The 20,633-nt window shown below is 33.5% G+C and overlaps 1 non-coding gene across 1 annotated transcript; it reads left to right on the top strand.

The window, feature by feature from the left end:
• Positions 1 to 7,954: 7,954 nt before the first annotated feature.
• On the top strand, positions 7,955 to 8,061 carry LOC120266327. Its single transcript, XR_005538141.1, has one exon. It is a non-coding gene; the product is annotated as a small nucleolar RNA R71 (small nucleolar RNA).
• The last annotated feature ends 12,572 nt before the right edge of the window (positions 8,062 to 20,633 follow it).

Raw genomic sequence — 20,633 nt, 5'->3', positions numbered from 1 at the left:
GGGTCAGTCCAGATTGAATGAGTTGGAACTTTCTAGTCCGTCACATAGATGGCGTTAACTTTACCATTTCTTTTGCGCGGACATGACTTTTTTTATTATGAAATTGGGGGACTAAAAGTCAAAAATCGATCAAGTATGAGGATTTAATTGGACTCAACTGTGAATGTGAGTTTTTTATTATGAAACAGGGGGACTAAAAAGTCCAAACTCGGTCAAATACATGGAATTTATTCTACCTAACAGCGAATATTTAAAACCATGCCAGCTCAAAAGAAATGGTGTAGATAACGTCATCTACGCTTCGGACTCGAAAGTCTTAACTCGATCAAATATGAGGACTTAAATGTATCTAAAACTATTATAAGGATTAAAAAGGTAGAAAGTACACTATTATAGGGACATGGTTGGCAATTATAGCTAAAAAAACATACGATTAGTACTTAGACTCAAAAAAAAGCACACATTGGGAAAAGAAAACGTAGGATAAGGGATTTGATTGAAAAATAGGAGACATTGCGAAAATGAAACATAGGATTAGGGTTTTGATTGAAAAAAAAAAAGGTCACACTAGGAAAAGAAAACATAGGATTAGCGACATTTGATCGAAACACGAAAATAGGAGACATCTACGAATTGAAAACATAATATTAGGGTTTTGATACAAAAATAGTAGACATTCCGAGAAAACATAGGATTATTGTCTTGATTCAAAACCGAAAAAAATAGGAACCCTAAGATTAGGGTTTTGATTCAAAAACAAACAATAGGAGACATTCCGAAAAAGAATACGATGGGGTTTTATATAAAAGTAGGAATATTCGAAAAATGGAAAAGCGATTAGGTTTTGATTAAAACAAAAATTAAAGACATTCCAAAAAGAAAAACATCCGATTAGGGTTATGATTGAAAAATAGTAGACATTACGAAAACCTAGGACTAGGTTTTGATTAAAAATATTAGAGATATTACCAAAAGAAAATGAAGGATTAAAGGTTTTCAATTCTAAAAATATGAGAGCGTTCTCAAAAGAAAACCCATACTGATTAGGGTTTGATTAAAAATAGGAGACATTCTGAAAAGAAAACATACGATTAGTGTTTTGATTGAGTAATAAGAGATTTTCTGTAAAGAAAACATAGCATTAGCCTTTTGATTCAAACCTGATAAACATGAGATATTGAGAAAAGAAAACTTAGGATTACGTTTTGATTGAAAAATAACAGAAATTCTGGAAAGAAGCCATAGAATTAGGGTTTTGATTTAAAATTAAAAATTTGGAGACATTAAAAAAATATAGGATTAGGGTTTTCAATTAAAATTATGAGACAATACAAAATAAAATCTTAGGATTAGTGTTTTGATAAAAAAAAATAGACGACATTCCTAAAAGTAGATATAGGATTTGGGTTTAGATTCAAATAAGAAAATAAAAGACATTCATAAAAGAAAACATATGATTAGGTTTTTGATTGAAAAATATGAGACATTCTAGAAAGAAAACATATGATTAAGGTTTGGATTGAAAAATAGGACACATTCCGAAAAGAAAATATAAGATGAGCATTTTGATTCAAATGCGAAAAATAGCCGACATTCAGAAAAGAAAACATAGGATTAGGGTTTTGATTCAAAAATTGCAAACATTTCGAAAAGAAAATATAAGATTAGGATTTCGCTTGAAAAATATGAGGCATTCTGAAAAGAAAACAAAGGATTAGGGTTTTGTTTGAAAAGTAAGAAACATTCCAAAAAGAAGACATATAATTTGGCTTTTAAAATAAAACTAAAAAATAAGAGATATTTGGAGAAAGAAATATAAGATTAACATTTTTAATTAAAAATAAGACACTAACAATGCCCCTTTGCGTGTTGTACCTTAAGTGCACGGTTTTGTCGTAGTAATAATACCCCGGTGAGTGGGTAGTCGAATCCTAAGGGAATAGTGATCAGAAACACAGAGATTGCTATTTGACTAGTGTAATGATGAATTGATAGTGATGTGAAAATAAATCAATGCAAATAGAAATAAGAAAAGAAGAAGGAGGCGCAAATAAAAGATAGGAGAGGCAATCGACAATAAATGGGGCACCCAGACATTTCTCACCCTAGGACTATTGCTTCATGTGTAAGACTAATCATTATGTCTCTTAACTGATGTCTAATGAGTCATGAAAATCCTTAAACACATGGTCCCAAAAGTTAAGATCAATAGTGACTAACCATAAACTATGCCCCGGTGGAGAAATCACTCAGTATCAACACCTCACACTGTGCTAGGTTGCTTAAAGCTCTAGGCATTCCAAGTGGTATACCCTATTCGCAAATATAGATCTAGCCCTTTGGTCCAGACGAAAGACCCCTAATCACAATTAAGCCCCAGATACTAAGGATTACTTCAACGCTTCACTCTGTTGCTCGCGTAACTAAGCCCTAGCGGAGTTTGTCTATTAGTACTTCACTCTATTGTGACCGCAAAGAACTCTTGGAATGTGGAGGCAGGATAAATCACACCAGAGGGGAAAGGGGACTTCCGCTACCTCTTGACTCATCCTCTCAACCCTCTCTAATCTAGCATTGTCTAACCCTCATGGTGTGTCACTCATTCACAAGGATTACCAAGATGGATTCTCAGCACTAGTGTCACTCTAAGAGAAAATAAACTCAACAAACATTCAAGATTGGAACTCAATTAAAACATCAATTAAAGAAAGCATAATAAAAGGTCAAAGAAACAACATCATCCTAGGGTTTACAAGTCCAAGCACCCACTAGGGGTTTAGCTCTCCATGGAGCACAATACAATCAATAATGAAATTAAAAGTAAAAAGATGCAATTCATGAATAAACCTTCTTGGTGTTACGTGTTGATGGTCTTATGGATTGGTCGGCGTCTTCTTAAATGTACCCTTGTCAACCCAGGGGCACACCTCGCAGGGATCGGTGCCGACGAAAGCTCCCCAATAACTCTCTTCCAAATAATCACAGAGTGTTGAAGGCCGTCAAGCCTCTCCAAAAGCCCTAGCCCTAAGCCTCGAGACCCTAGCCACGGGCGCCTCCAAAGGTGGAGAAAAGATACCCAAAAGATAGGGAAAAAGATTCAGAAATTGGGCTGAAATCATGACTTAAATAGGGCTGGAATCAAGCATCGACACTAGTATGTGGAATTTCCACACACTCGTGTGAATCTGTAGAAATTCAATTTTCAGCAACCTGTGGACATTAACTACTACAGTAAATTACTACAGTGATTTGCTACAGTGTTCAACCAAAAATACTCCCGAATCCACACTTTTTATCGAGACAACATAAACGGGCACATGTCCGTGCTGTAGATCACATTGAATCTTCAAATAAAACACATTTAACAGCAATCTTCCTAGCATTACACAAGTCATAACACATGAGTGTGACTGCCTTTGTGCCGCTCAAATTTTCATATTCACTTGAGCACAACGGAGGTTGGCACATACTCACTTGTTCACTCCAAGATTCCATCAACAAAGTGCAAACGCAATCTACTTTGGCTTCTTTCTTCCATATTTGTCTGCACAACCCTACATGCACAAAAGAACACAAATACACATGTATTAGTGATAGAATCTGAAAAAAGTAATGCTCATTATAAGAAAAGAATACTTCGTATTACTAATAAACAAACACTTATCAAACTCCCCCACACTTAAGCTTTTGCTTGTCCTCAAGCAAAAATAAAACATTGAAGCATAGAAGAAGGAAATATTGAAAGTTTGTGGCCTTAGGTTCACCAAAGCATGCAAAGGAAGCATTCTACAAGTAAGGAGAATTTTAACACTAAATATGAAAAATCAACGCTATAGCTAAAAACTCGAATCAAAAAAGACAACAAACCCGAGATTGTGTAAGTGTGTGTAGACTCACTAAAGTCGACCTAACATATACTCATCAAAGTTTTAAGCATAAAAGACTTATTTATATACAAAATAAAACAATGAGACTGTAATAGGTTCACACATCCTCTAAGATAGCCCTTTTCGAAGAGGCCGCTAAGGTGGCTTTCACAATTTCGAGTGTTAGCTCTATCTATCAGGGTAGTAGCTTTCACTCATCCCATGAGATAGCTCTTTCTCTCATTAGGGCAAAACTAGTATCTGACTTATGAGAGTAGCTTCATACTTTATAGGTGGTAGCTTTTTCCACCCTAAATGCATAACCAAAACAAACATTTTTCTTTTTTTCCCAATTTCTTTTTCCTTTTTTCAGCAAAAATTAAACAAGAAACAAAACTAATCAGTCCCTTAGACATCAAACTTGAGTTTCCACAAGGTTTCATGAGCGAGTAGTGCAACAAGTGTTAATCAGGAAAAAATTCCTAGAAATTCAAGTTAAAAGTAGAGCATGAGAACATTCAATGTAGAAACTTCTCCTAAACTTAAGAATAAAACCATTGCAACTAAGGTGAACCACCATGGGCTACATGAGAATGCACAATCAAAGCATATGTATAGAACATGTGTAATGTGAACTCCCCCCCTCCTCCCCCCAACACTTAAGATGCACATTGCCCTCAATTTACGCATGCAAGCACAATTGAATATAAATAAATCAAAAACGTATGTGGAAGTGGGTAATTGAAACAATACTCCCCTAAACTCCTAATGGTGCATTTGATGAAGCTATTTTCATTGAGAGTTGAGTTCCAATGAGTTGTGGAGCACACATGGCCACGTAAAAATTACATTGAAGAAGGTGGATCAACTTGTGCTGGTACTGGTGATGGTCGTGCTGGGAGTGCCTGAGGAGTCTGGGGTCTCATAAGAAATGGAGATGTCATGTCTTGCTCGAGAATCTGCTGTAAGATGTCGAGATGGGTCATCACCTCGGAATGGTGATCCACGAGGCGTAAAAACCACATAGGGACTTAGCAAAAATCTGAAAAATACATTATAAATTCATTCTAAAGTTCTCCTAAAACAAGCATCCATCATTTTAACATCAAAACAAAGCACATTCACCAATTTTAATGGAATAAAATCAAGTATGGCGAAGAAAAGTGTTTGGGAGTGTGAAAATGAAAAGGTGAACAAGATATATAAAGAGAAATCGTGGCCTTTTGAATTCTGTTCATCCACACAGGCGTGTGGAAATTACCCATGCCCATGTGACTCTACAGGAGAGCTTCACAGGGGCAGACACACGCCCTTGTGTGCTCTTAGGATGGCATTCTTTGTCTATGAATGCATCCACACGGGCGTGTGGAAATTTCCCACACCCGTGTGCCTGACCCACAGGGCCACTCACACGCTCTTGGGGCTCCTCTATCCACACAAGAATTTCTGTAAGTGTTTCACACGCCCGTGTGGAAATTCCACATGGATGTGGATCTTCACAAGGCCATTCGCAGGGGCACTCACACACCCCTGTGTCTCCTCGGGATGGAGGAAATCTTCTTTGCAGAGTTTCACACTGGCGTGTGGATATTACCCATGCCCGTGTGTAGTTCACAAGGTCATCCACAGGGGCAGGCACACGCCCTTGTGTCTTCTCAGGATAAAGCTCTAAACTTTGCAGAGAAACACACGCCCATGTGGAAATTCCACACGGGCGTGTGACCGTCACAAGGTCATTCACAGGGGTAGACACATGCCCTATGTCCTCTTGGGATGAGCTTTGAACGATAATACACGCCGGTGTGGAATTTCTACATGGCCTTTTGTATTATCTAGATAACTTAGAAAAAAATTACAGACTTTTTAGGAAATTTTTGAACATTTACATCTCTTCTAAGCCTGCCTTTATTATGCGAGAGTAACCATAGAATCATAAAAAACACATTCAAATGATTAAGAAAACTTAGCCACACACAATTAAGCACATGATATTACCAATAATCCACTAGAAAATCACAACAATAGCTTATAAAAGATCAAGACACCCACATTTAAGCTCTTATTCATGGAAATACTAACTAAAACCTAGAAACACAGTAAAAAATTGGGTTGCCTCCCAAGAAGCGCTTGTTTAACATCACTTAACTTGACGTACCAGACCTTACCTCATGGGGGCTCATAGATGAAGGTTTCCCTCTTACCCACGACTTGAAATCATGATGAACATAGTCTTTTGAAGGTAGAGGGGGAGCTATCAAGTTTGTTACCGCACAAAGGTCATCACCCTTACTCTATTCTTGCTCATCCCCATTAGCCTTAGGGCGTTTCTTGTGACATCTCCTTGCGCGCTTCATCTTCCGGAGCATCTTCTTCATGATCCCCAGGGTAGGTTGTATCTTGTCCTCTAGACCAAGTGTTATCACGTCTTCATTCTCCACTTCTTGGTATAGCAACACCTTATATGGGTACAAATTCATCATTTCCTGCATATACTCATCTATTAGTTCATCGGTAGTGTCAAGAAATGAAAGATTATCATCAAAGTCTAGAGAATGTCTCATGGCTTCAGTGAGGCGGCACGTGAGCTTGTCATCCCCTACTTGTAAAGTCAACTCCCCGCCATCCATATCGGTAAGAGCTTTGGAAGTGGGCAAGAACGGTCTCCTAAGTATCAAAGAAACATTGACATCCTCGTCAATATCCAACACTACAAAGTCTATAAGAAATATATACTTGTCAACCTTCACAAGTACGTCTTTGATGATGTCTCTCGGATGTCTCACCGTTCCGTCCACTAATTGAAGTGTTATCTGAGTGGGCCTAGGCTCTCCCAAGCATAGCTTTTGGAAGAATGTATAGGGCATGACATTGACGCTAGCCGCTGAATCCACCAATGCCTTTTCTTCACCCAAATTGTCAATGTTGCATGAAACAATAAAGCTTCCGGGGTTTTTCTTCTTGTTCGGCATATTCTTTTGGAGTACCACCGAACAAGAGGCATTTAAGATCACAGATTCACTCTCCTCCAACTTCCTCTTAGTTGTCAAGAGGTCCTTGAGAAACTTCGCATATGGAGGCATTTGAGAAAATGCCTTCACAAATGGAATGTTGATGTGAAACTGCTTGAATAGACCCAAGAACTTCTTGTATCGCTCATCATTTTGGTCATTTTTTAATCTTGAAGTGTAAGGGATTCCTTGCGTGTAAGGTGGGGGTACCACCTCCTTCTCCTTGTTAGTTCTCTCCTAAACCTCCATGACCTCGGGCACTTCAGCATTAGTCTTCTCGCTCGGAAGCCTACCCTCAACCTCATGACCACTTCTCAAAGTGATCGCCTTCACATGTACTCGTGGAATAGTTTTGGTTGTACTAGGCAAGCTTCCATGAGGTCTCTCCGATAACGACATCGCAATTTGCCACACTTGATTCTCTAAATTGTGCAATGAAGCAATATGGTTGCGAAGTGTAGCTTCGACTGACTGAAATCTTGTATCTGACGATTGGATGAACTTTGTCAAAGCTTTCTCTAGATCAGTAATCTGGGTCTCCATGCCTAAAACTCAATTTTCCATGTTCAGGGCTTGTTGTTGTTGTTGTTGAAAACCAGTTGTTGTCAAGGCCTTTTGTTGCCCTTGATTATTCCATGAAAGATTCGTGTGGCTCCTCCAACCTGGATTGTAGGTATTGCTATATGGATTGCCTTGCCCTCTCATTACATTACCCACAAAATCCACTTATTCAACCGAGGACGTACCACCAATAGAAATCGGGCAATCAAACGAAGTATGTCCTCCCCTACACCTAGTGCAACTAGTAATGGCCGTCACTCTAGGAGAAGGTAGAGTATCTAGCTTCTTGCTCAATGACTCAACCTAGGCCGCCAAACTACATCGATCTCATGAAGTCCGGCTACCTTCTTTCTGTCTCTTGTGTTCCACTGATAGCTGTTCATAGCCATTTCTACAATGAGATATCGGGCTTCTTCAGGGGTCTTGCTTCCTAAAGTACCTCCTGCTGTAGCATCAAGTAACTGTCTTGTGCTCGGGTTCAACCCATTATAGAAAGTCTGAATGATCATCCACTCGGGGAACCCATGTTGAGGACATTTCCGCAGGAGCTCCTTGAACCTATCACATGTCTCAAAAAGGGACTCCAATTCCGTTTGCACAAAGGATTAAATTTAATTTCTGAGCTCCACAGATTTTCCAGGAGGAAAATATCGGGCAAGAAAAGCTTCTACCATTTCCTCCCAAGTAGTAATGGATGCTCTAGTTAATGAATATAGCCACTGCTTTGCTCTCCCCTTCAATGAAAATGGGAAGGGCCTCAATCTGATAGCATCATCCGTAACTCCATGAATCTTAAGCATGTCGCACGCTTCCAAGAAGTTCTGGATGTGGTTGTTCGGATCCTCATCAGCCAAGCCATTAAACTGTGCTGACTACTATATCATTTGGATGAATTCTGGCTTTAATTCAAAATCCTGAGCTATAATCGGTGGCCCCACAATACTAGACTGTGTATCCAAAACTGCGGTTCTGGAATAATCTAATAGTGTCCTCTGCTGTTCATTCTATTCTACCATATTATCTGACCCTTCACCTTCTACCTCAGCTTGATTTGGATGTTCTTGCGCAGGTTCTTTTCCCCATCAACAAAGTGTTCGTTCGAGTTCAGGATCTCCTTCAACCAATGTCAAATATTTCCCTCGGGTCATAACCAGGACTTCAACCAAAGAAAGAAAATCAAATCAGAACAATGGAACAATAAGAAAATGTGACATAGAATAAATGATGAATAACTAAAATAGCAAAGTGCAAAGTGTTTCGAAAATGCCTATTCCCCCGGCAACAGTGCCAAAAACTTGACAACGCCACTTTGCATGTTGTACCGCAAATGTACGGGTTTGTCAAAATAATAATACCACGGTGAGTGGGTAGTCGAATCCTCAGGAAATAGTGATCAGAAACACATAGATTGCTATTTAACTTGAGTAAAGATGAATTGATAGTGATGTGAAAACAAATCAATGCAAATAGAAATAAGAAAATAAGAAGGAGGCACAAATAAAAGATAGGAGAGGCAATCGACAATAAATCGGGCACCCAGACATTGCTCACCCTCTGACTATTGCTTCAATTGCAAGACCAATTATTATATCTCTTAACTGATGTCTAATGAGTTGTGGAAATTCTTAAACACACGGTCCCAAAACTTATGGTCAACCGTGACTAATCCTGCACTATGGCCCGGTGGAGAAATCGCTCAGTCTCAACACCTCACAATGTGCTAGGTTGCTTAACGCTCTAGGGATTTTAAGTGATAAACCCTATTCCCGAATATAAATCTAACCCTTTTGTCCAAGCGAAAGACCCCTAATCTCAGTTAAGCCCAAGATACTAAGGATTACTTCAACGTTTCACTCTGTTGCTCACGAAACTAAGGCCCAACAGAGTTCGACTCTTAGTACTTCACTCTATTGTGACCGCAAAGAACTCATGGAACGTGGAGATAGGATAAATCACACCGGAGGGGAAAGGGGATGTTCCGCTACCTCTCGACTCACCCTCTCAACCCTTTCCAATTAAGCATTGTCTAATCCTCATGGTGTGTCACTTATCCACAATGATTACCAAGATGGATTCTCAACCCTAGTGTCACTCTAAGGAAAAATCAACTCAACAAGCATTCGAGATTGGAACTCAATTAAAACATAAATTAAAGGAAGCATAATAAAAGGTTAAAGAAACAACATCATCCTAGGGTTTACAAGTAAAAGATGCAATCCATGAATAAAGCCACCTTGGTGTTCGTGTCGATGGTCTTGCCGAGTGACGGCGTCTTCTTCAAGGGTTACCTTGTCAAGCCTAGGACACACCTCGCTGGATCGGTGCTGACAAAAGCTTCCCCAATAACTCTCTTCGAAAGGAACGCGGTATTGAAGGTCGTCAAACCTCTCCAAAAGCCTAGCCCAAGCCTCTCCAAACCCTACCGTGGGCACCTCCAAAGGTGGAGAAAAGATAGCTAAAAGATGGGGTAAAAGATTTTAAAATCAGGTTGAAATCACGACTTATATAGGACTAGAATCGACCATCCACACATGCGTATGGAATTTCCACACGCCCGTGTGAATCTTTAGAATTTCAATTTTCAGCAGCCTGTGAACTATAACTGCTATAGTAAGTTGCTGTAGTGATTTACTACAGTACTTGCTATAGTACTCCACCAAAATACTCCCGAATTGACATTTTTGATCAAGGCAACATAAACAGGCACACGTCCATGCTGTAGATCGCGTTGCATCTTCAAATAAAAACACATTTGATAACAATCTTGCTAGCATTACACAAGTCAAAACACATGAGTGTGACTACCTTTGTGCCCCTCCAATTTGCGTTTTTAGTTGTGCACAATGGAGGTTGGCACACACTCACATGGCTTTGAGAAGAATTTGTGTCTTCACATTTGTTCACTCCAAGATTCCATCAACAAAGTGCAAACGCAATCTACTTTGGCTTCTTTCTTCCATATTTGTCTCCACAACCCTACATGCACAAAAGAACACAAATACACATGTATTAGCGATATAATTCGAGAAAAAGTAATCTCGATTATAAGATACTTTGTATTACTAATACACAAACACTTATCTATACACATTCAAAAGGAAAAGCAGAGAATTAGAGATTTCATTCAAAAACTAAAAATACGAAACATTCTTAGATTGGATAAGGGTTTTGATTCAAAAAAGCAGAAAAAAATACAAGACATTCCACAAGCAAAACATTGGATTAGGATTTTGATTCAAAACATAGAGAGACATTCCCCACATTGGATTAGGGTTTCCTAATTCACAAATAGGAGCATTTGAAAAAGAAAACACATGATTTCTATATTTTTGATTAAAAATCACTTGCCATTCTAAAGCGTGAAAACATAGGATTCGGTTTTTTATTCATACCAAAAACATAGGAGACTTCTCGAAAAAGAAAAATGTTGGATTAGGATTTTTCATTGAAAAATAGGAGGCATTCAAAAGAAACCTACGATTAGGGTTTTGATTCAAAAATAATAGTAGGTATTCTGAAAAAGAAAAACATAGGATTCTAGTGGTTTTTGATTAAAAATGCTAGACATTATGAACAGAAAACATATGATTAGGGGTTTGATTAAAAAACCTAAAAACAGGAAACGATAGGAAAAAACAAAGCATAGGATTAGTATTTTAATGGAAAAATATGAGGCATTTTGAAAAGACAACATAAGATTAGGGTTTTGATTTAAAACCAAAAAATAGGACACATTTCTATAAGAAACCACATTATTAGGGGCTTGATTAAAAAATAGCAAGCATTTCCAAAAGAAAACATAGGACTATTGTTTTGATTCAAAAATAGCAGACATTCCTAGAAGAAAAATATAAGATTGGCTTTTTGATTCAAAAGTAGGTGGTACTCTGGAAATAAAACATATGATTTAGATTTTGATAGAAAAATATGAGACATTATGAAAAAGAAAACATAAGATTAGTATTTTGATTGAAAAATAGGGGATATTGCGATAATTAAAGATAGGATTAGGGTTTTGATTTAAAAAAAAAAAATAGGACAAATTTTAAAAAGATAACATAGGACTAGGGTTTCAATTCAAAAATAGGAGACATTTGCTAAAAGATATAGGATTAGGGTTTCATCCAAAATAGGAGGCATTTCAAAATAGAAAATATTAGATTAGGGTTTTCATTTCAAAACCATAGGAGGCGATCTGGAAAGAAAACATATGATCTGAATTCTTTTTGAAAAATATGAGAAGTAGACATTCATTGGATTAGGGGTTTTGATTCAAAAATGGCGTATGGGGAAAAACATAGGATTATGGTTTTGTTTAAAAATAGGAGACATTCAGTAGAAAAACACTGAAAGATTCGGATTTTTGATTAAAAATCTTGAAATAAGAGACATTCGAGAAAAGAAAACGAAAGGGTTGACTTTTTATTTCAAAACCAATAAATAGGACACATTCAAAAAACAAAACATAGAATTAGTATTTTAATTGTAAAATAGGAGACATTAAGTAAAGAAAACATATGAATAGTGTTTTCATTTCAAAAAGCAGAAGACATTTCATATAGATTAGGGTTTCATTCAAAACGCTAAAAGCGTGAAACATTCGAATAGAGATAGGACTAGGGTTTTTGATTCAAAAATAAGAGACATTCGAGAAAGAAGCATAAGGTAATGGTTTTGATTCAGGAAATTGGACACATTCTCGATAAATCAAAAGGATTAGAGTTTTGATTAAAAAGGAGACATTTTCGAAGAAAACATAGGACTAAAATTTGGATTCAAAAGCGGGGAATCTGGTGATGATTGAAAAAAGGAGACATTCGGATAAAGAAAGCGTGGGATTAGTGTTTGATTTAAAAATAGAGACATACAAGACCAAAAAGCGTAGAATTAGGGTATTGATTAAAAAATAGGTTGTGTTCTTAAATGAAAATATTGAATTACGGTTTTGATTCAAATATTAAAACAGAAGACATCCCATAAAAAAAACATAGAAGATAGCATTAGGATTTTGATTGAAAAGTGCAGAGACTCGTATAAAGAAAGCAAATGATTAGGTTTTTGATTTAGAACCGAGACATTTAAGAGAAAACATATGATTATGGTTTTTGATACAAAAGTTGAAGATTCCTGGGAAAACTATGGGATTATGGTTTTGATTAGCAGACCATTCTAAAAACAAAATATAGTATTAGGATTTTTGATATAAAAAAGGAGACATTCCAGGCAGAAAACCATAGCACCTAGAACTTTGGTACGAAAATGGAAAGAGAGACATTCGAAAAGATATATAGGATAATGGTTTTATTTAAAAATTAAATAGGAGATCATTAAGAAAATGAAAACTTGGATTAGTGTTTTTGATTTAGAAATAGGAGACATTTAGAATAGAAAAATTAGGATTGGATTTTTGATTGGAAAATCAAAATATAAGAGATTATGATATACATACCTTGGGTTTGGGTTTTCAATGAAAACTTGGAGACATTTAGTAAAAAGAAAAGCATTATAATTATTGTTTTTAGTTGAAACTCTAACATAGGAGACATTTCAGCGAAAACATAAAATTAAAATTTTCATTCAAATAAATAGTATATATTAAAAGAAAACATAGAACTAGGGTTTTGATTAAAAACCCCAGAAACATTGCAAAAAGAAAATGTGGGATTTAGGTTTTGATTCAAAACGACAAATAAAGACGATATTCAAAAAGAAAACAAAGGATTAGGTTGTTGATTAAAAATAGAAGGCATTCCCAAAAAGATAAGATTATGTTTTGATTCTAATCCAAAAATAGGAGTCATTTGGAAAGCAAAACTATAGGATCGAGGCTTGATTCAAAACCAAACAATAAGAGAGATTACAAAAAGAAAAATATGATTACGTTTTGATTAAAAACTGAAAAAGGAAGATTACGAGAACATAGAATCATGGTTTTTGATGAAAAATAGGAGACACTACCAAAAGAAATCCTTCGGAGAGCTTTTTGGTTCAAAACCGAAAAATAGGGAGAAAATAGAAAATAAAACATAGATTAGCTTTTTGATTGAAAATGAAAAATTAGGGAGACATTAAAAAGTAAAACCATAGAATTAGGGGTTTTTAATTGACAAATAGTAGAACATTAAGTAAAGAAAACATAGAAGTAGTGTTTTAATTCAACAATAGAAGACAATATGAAAAGAAAATAAAGGAGTAGGGTTTTCATTCAAAATTGACAAAATGGAGATATCAGAATATAGGACTAGGGTTTTGATTCAAAAATAAGAGACATTAAAAAAAATAGAACATAAGATTTGGGTTTTAATTCAAAAAATAGGACACATTATCAAAGGAAAACATTGAATTATGGTTTTGATTTTAAAATTGGACACATTGCAATAGGAAAGCATAGGATTAAGGTTTTGATTGAGAAATGTTCAAAAAGAAAACTACTAGGACTAGGGTTTTGATTTGAAAAATAAGAAACCTTCAAAAAACATCGGATTAGAGTTTTGATTTAAAAGCGAGGAAGGAAGACATTCAGAAGAAAACACTAGGATTAAGGTTTTGATGAACAAATAGGAGACATTACTAAAAACATAGGATTAGTTTTTGATTCAAACACCAAAAAAATATGAGATATTCAGAAAAATAATAGCATATATGATTAGCTTTTTGATTTAAAACAAAAATTAGGAGACATTCAAAAAGGAAAACATAGAACTAGGATTTCAATTGAAAAATGGGTGACATTAAATCAAGAAAACATATGATTATTGTTTTAATTCAAAAATAGAAGACATTCTAAAAACGAAACATAGGATTAGTGTTTTCATTCAAAACTGAAAAAGTAGAAGATGTTCCGAATAGAAAAGTAAGGGCTAGGGTTTTGATTAAAAAATAGGACATATTCCTAAAAGAAAACATAGGATTAGGGCTTTGATTCAAAATTGACAATATAGAAGACATTCTGAAATGAAAACATAGGATTAGGGTTTTGATGAAAAAATAAGAGACATTATTAAAAAAAACATAGAATTAGACTTTTTATTCAGAACAAAAAAATAGGGGACATTCTAAAAATAAAACATAGGATTAGCTTTTCAATTCAAATGGAAAAATTAGGAGACGTTCAAAAATCGAAACATAGAATTAGTATTTTAATTGAAAATTAGGAGACATTAAGTAAAGAAAACATAGCATTAGTGTTTTGATTAAAAAATAAAAGACATCTGAAAATAAACATAGGATTAGGGTTTTTATTCAAAACGGAAAAATAGGAGATGTTGCCAATAAAAAAAAATTAGGACTAGGGTTTTGATCAAAAAAATAGAGACATTACGAAAAGAAAACATAAGATTGGGATTTTGATTAGAAAATAGGACACATTTCTAAAAAAACATAGGATTAGGGTTTTGATTAAAAACCAAAAAATAGGAGACATTCGAAAAAGAAAACATAGGATTATTGTTTTAATTCAAAACTAAGAGACATTAAAAAAAAACATAGGGATAAGGTTTTAATTCCAAACCAAAAATAGAAGACATTCATAAAAGAAAATATAGGATCACAGTTTTAATGGAAAAATAGGAGACACTACTAAAAAAATATAGGATTAGTTCTTTTATTCAAAAGCGAAAAATAGGAGACATTCTAAAACTAAAACATAGGATATTCTTTTTGATTCAATTACAAAAATTTGGATACATTCAATAAGGTAGAAATAGAATTAGTATTTTAATTGAAAAATAAAAAATAGGATACACCCCAAATAGGAAAATAAGACTAGGGTTTTAATTAAAAAATAAGAGACATTAAAAAAATAAAATATAAGATTAGAATTTTGATTAAAAATTAGGACACATTCCTTAAAGAAAATGTATTATTAGTGTTTTGATGAAAAACCAAAAAATAGGAGACAATCCAAAAAGAAACAATAGTATTATTGTTTTGATTAAAAAATAGGAGACATTCGAAAAAAAAAAATATTATTAGGGTTTTGATTCAAAAATGAAAAATAAAAGATATTCCGAAAAGAAACAATAGGATCATGGTTTTGATGAAAAATAAGAGACATTACAAAAAGAAAATATATAATTAGTTTTTCGATTCAAAACTAGAAAATACGAGACATTTAGAAATTAAACATAGGATTAGCTTTTTAATTCAAAACCAAAAATTAGGAGACATTCAAAAAGGAAAACATAGAATTAATTATTTAATTGAAAAATAGGAGGCATTAAGTTAAAAAACATAGGATTAGAGTTTTGATTAAAAAATAGAAGACCTTCCACAAAGAAAATATAGAATTAGTGTTTTCATTCAAAACTATAAAAATGGGAGACTTTCGAAATAGGAAAAAAATAGGACTAGGGTTTTAATTAAAAAATAAGAGTCATTACAAAAAGATAACATAAGATTAGGGTTTTGATTCAAAAATAAGACACATTCCCAAAAGGAAACACATGATTAGGGTTTTTATTCCAAAATTGGAGACATTGTGATAAGATAACATAGGAGAAATTCCGAATAGAAAACTTAGGATTAGGGTTTTCATTCAAATATAATAGGCATCCTAAAGAGAAAACATAAGATTAAAGTTTTGATTCAAAAATAGTAGAGATTTTAAAAAAAATATAGAATTAGGGTTTTGATTATAAATTTGGAGCCATTCTGTAAAGAGAATATAGAATTAGAATTTTTATTCGAGAATAAAAGGCATTATGGAAAGAAAACATAGGATTAGGATAGGATTAGAGTTTTAATTCAAGAATAAGAGGCATTACGGGAGGAAAACAATAATCCTATGTTTTCTTTTCGAAATGTCACCTATCTCATAATCTACCCTGAATCTTATGTTTTCTTTTCGGAATGCCTACTATATTTGAGTGAAAAATCTAATCCTATATTTTGATTTGCGAGTCTCTGCTAATTTTTAATCAAAACTCTAACCATATATTTCCTTTTTGTAATCCCTCCTATTTTTGAATAAAAATCCTAATCCTATGTTTTCTTTTCAGAATGACTCCTAATTTTTAATCAATCCCCTATTCTTATGTTTTCTTTTGGGAATGTCAGGTATTTTTTACTCAAAACCCTAATGCTATGTTTTCTTTTGGAAATGTCTCTTATTTTCAGATTTTAGTGAAAACCCTAATCCTGTGCTTTCTTATAGTAATATCTCCTATTTTTCAATAAAAAAACTTAATCCTCTATCTTTCACTACTAAATGTCTCACATTTTCAATCAAAACCATAATCTTATTTTTTTTCCCATCGGAATGCCTCCTATTTTTTAATCAAAGTTTAATCTTTTGTTTTTTTTTCGGAATGTCTCCTATCTTCCAATCAAAACAATAATCCTATGTTTTCCTTCGAAATGCCTCACATTTTTCAATCAAAATAATAATACTTTGTTTTCTTTTCAACATTTCTACTATTTTTGACTCAAAACAATGATGCTATATTTTCTTTTAGTAATGAATCCTAATTTTGAATATAAATTGTAATCCTATATTTTCTTTTTGAAACATCTATTAATTTTTAATTAAAAGCTTAATCCAATATTTTCATATAGTAATGTCTCCTATTTTTAATTCAAAACTTTAATTCCTTGTTTTGTTATAATAATGTGTCCTATTTTTCAATTAAAACTCTAATTCTATTTTTCTCCTATTAATATCTCATATTTTTAAATCAAAACTCTAATTCTATGTTCTCTTTTCAGAATGCCTACTATATTTGAATCAAAAACCTAATCCTATGTTTTTTGATGTTAATGTCTCTTATTTTTAAATCAAAACCATAATCCTTTGTTTTCTTTTCAGAATGTCAGCTATTTTTTAATCAAAACCCTAATCTTATATTTTCTTTTGAAAATGCCCCCTATTTTTTGGTTTTTAATCAAAACGATAATCCAATGTTTTCTTATATCACCTATTTTTTTAATCAAAAGGCTAATCCTATGTTTTCTTTTTGAAATATCTCATTGTTTTCAATTAAAATGCTAATCCTCTATTTTCTTTAGGGAATGCATCCTATTTTTCAATTAAAACCTAATTTTGTGTTTTTTGTTCGGAATGTCTCCTATCTTTCAATCAAAATGCTAATCTTATGTTTTATTTTTGAAATATCACACATTTTTCAATCAAAACACTAATCCTTTGTTTGTCTTTTCAGAATGTTTCATAACTATAAGAAAAACATATGATTACGGTTTTGATTAAAACCCAAAAAATCCGGGAAATTTCCAAGAAAAAAACATGGGATTACGGTTTTGATTAAAAAATAGTACGCCTTTAGAAAAGAAAAGTAAGGATTTGCTTTTGATTCAAAACTAAGAGCTATTCCAAAAAGAAAATATAAGATTTGGGTTTTGATTGAAAAATATGATACATTACAATAAGAAAACTTAGGATTAGGGTTTTGATTCAAATATAATAAGCATTAGCAAACGAAAACGACTGTAAAATAGGAGGCATTACTATATGAAAACATGGATTATGGTTTTGATTGAAAAATAGGTGAACTTAATATAAGAAAATATAGGATTAGTGTTTTTAATAAAAAATATGAGACATTACTATAGGACAACATAGAATTAACGTTTTAATTCTAAAATAGTAGACATTAAAAAAACAACACAAAGGATTAGGATTTTATTCAAAGATAGGAGGCATTACGGAAAGAAAACATAGGATTAGTGTTTTGATTCAATAATAGTAGACATTTCGAAAAAAAAAATAGGATTAGGGTTTTGATTGAATAATATGAGACATTTCAAAAAGAAAACATAAAATTAGGGTTTTTGATAGAAAGATAAGAGATAATCCAAAAAGAAAACATAAGATTAGAGTTATAATTATAAAATAGGAGGCATTCCAAAACAATAACATAGGATTAGGGTCTTCATTGAAAAATATGAGACATTTTTAAAGGAAAACATAGGATTAGGGTTTCAATTGAAAAATAGGAGATATTACAAAAATAAAACATAGGATTAGGGTTTTCATTGAAATATAGTAGATAATTTGAAAAGAAAACATAAGATTAGGGTTTAGATTGAAATATAGGAGACATTGTTAGAAGAAAATATAGGATTAGGGTATTGATTCAAAAATAGCAGACATTCCCAGAAGAAAACAAAAGATTAGTGTTTTGATTAAAAAATAGGAGACATTGCTAGATGAAAACATAGGATGAAAAATAAGAGACATTACAATAAGAAAACATAGGATAAGAGTTTTGATAAAAAAGCAAAAAATAGGAGACATTACAATAAGAAAACATAGGATGAGAGTTTTGATTAAAAAACAAATAACAAAGGACATTTCCATTCAAATACCTAATCTATGCTTTAATTTCGCTCTGTGTCCTATTTTTCAATAAAAACATTAATCTTGTGTTTTCTTTTGTGAATGCCTGCTATTTTTCAATAAAAATAATAATTCTATGTTTTCTTTTTGTAATGTCTTGTATTTTTTAATCAAAGTCCTAATCGTATGTTTTCTTTTTAAAATGGCTCCTATTTTTGAGTCAAAACCCTCATCGTAAGTTTCTTTTAGGAATGTCTGCTATTTTTGAATCAAAACCCAAATTCTATGTTTTCTTTTGGAAATGTCCCGATTTTTTACTTTTTAATCAAAATCCTAATATTGTGTTTTCTTATATTAATGTTTCCTATTTATCAATCAAAGCCTTAATACTATGTTTTTTTTGAAATTTTGAATATTTTTCAATCAAAACAACAATCCTATAGTTTCTTTTCAGAATGTCTACTATTTTTAAATCAAAACTCTAATCCTATGTTTTCTTTTCATAATTCCTACTATATTTTAATAAAAACCATAATCATATTATTATTTTTTGAATATCTCTTATCTTTCAATCAAAATCCGAATCCTATTTTTTCTTCTGTTAATTCCTCCGATTTATCAGTTTTGAATCAAAACCTTAAATTATGTTTTATTTTCGGAATGTCTCCTATTTTTCAATAAAAAATCTAATCCTTTCTTTTCTTTTTGGAATTTCATTTATTTTTGAGTCAATACCCTAATTCTATGTTTTCTTCAAAGAATGTGTACTATTTTTCATTTTTGAATAAAAACCCTAATCCTTTCTTTTCTGTTTGGAATGTCTCATTTGTTTGAATCAAAACCCTAATCCAATCTTTTTTTTTTTGGAATCTCTGCTAATTTTTAATCAAAACTCTAATTCTATATATTCTTTTTGTATTGCATCCTAATTTTGATAATCATCCTAATTCCACATCTACTATTTTTGAATCAATACCCTAATCCTATTTTTTTCTTTTTTGAATGTCTCCTATTTTTCAATCAAAATTCTAATCCTATTGAAATGTCTACTTGACAAGGTCCCCTTGCGTATATCCTGCAAGTGCACGGGTTTATCGAAGTAATAATCCAGGATGAGCGGGTATCGAATCCACAGGGAATAGGGAATAAAAACACTTAATCCGATTTTTAGCTATGTGAAAGATCAGTAGTGATAAGTGCAAAAATTATTCAATTCTCAAAAGTAAAAACAACAAATAAGAGAGCACGAGAAAAGGAGGAGGTAAGGTAATCGATAAAGATGGGGTACTCGGATAATGCTCCGCCTAAGATAATTGTTTCAAGTGCAAGAACCACCTGCTACGGTTCCTAATCGATGCAATGGTGAGTCGTGGAAATCCTTAATTACATAGTCCCAAATCTAAGGTCAGCTATGCCTAACTCTATACATGTTCCGGAGGAGAGATTAGATAATCTCTCAACCTCGCACTCGAATAGAGTTGCAAAGAGCTCTAGGGATTCCAAGTGATAAATCTCTTCCTAATTATGGACCTAACCCTTTGGTCCAGGTGGAATGTCCCTAACCACAATTAAGCCCTAGATACTAAGATCACCTCAACGCTTCACTCCGTTGCACGGGCAACTAAGCCCCAGCGGAGGGTCATCCCTTTGACCATTCACTCTATTATGGCCGAAAAGAACTCGAGGAACAGAGGTAGAATCTATCATGTCGGAGGGGAAAGAGGACGCTCCTGTACCTCTCAACTCACCATCTCAACCCTTTCCAACCTAGCTTTGACAAACGCTCGGGGTGTGTCACTTACTCACAAGGTTACCAACAAGAACTCTCAACCTTAGTGTCACTCTAGGGGAAATATTTATACAATCAAGGATTCAAGGTTGGAACTCACAATAAACATCAATTAA

This window comes from Dioscorea cayenensis, chromosome 1 (assembly GCF_009730915.1).
Source record: "Dioscorea cayenensis subsp. rotundata cultivar TDr96_F1 chromosome 1, TDr96_F1_v2_PseudoChromosome.rev07_lg8_w22 25.fasta, whole genome shotgun sequence".
In the NCBI taxonomy this organism is placed as follows: domain Eukaryota; kingdom Viridiplantae; phylum Streptophyta; class Magnoliopsida; order Dioscoreales; family Dioscoreaceae; genus Dioscorea; species Dioscorea cayenensis.
The sequence above is the reverse complement of the archived record's forward strand: the minus strand, read 5'-3'. Positions and strand labels throughout refer to the sequence as shown.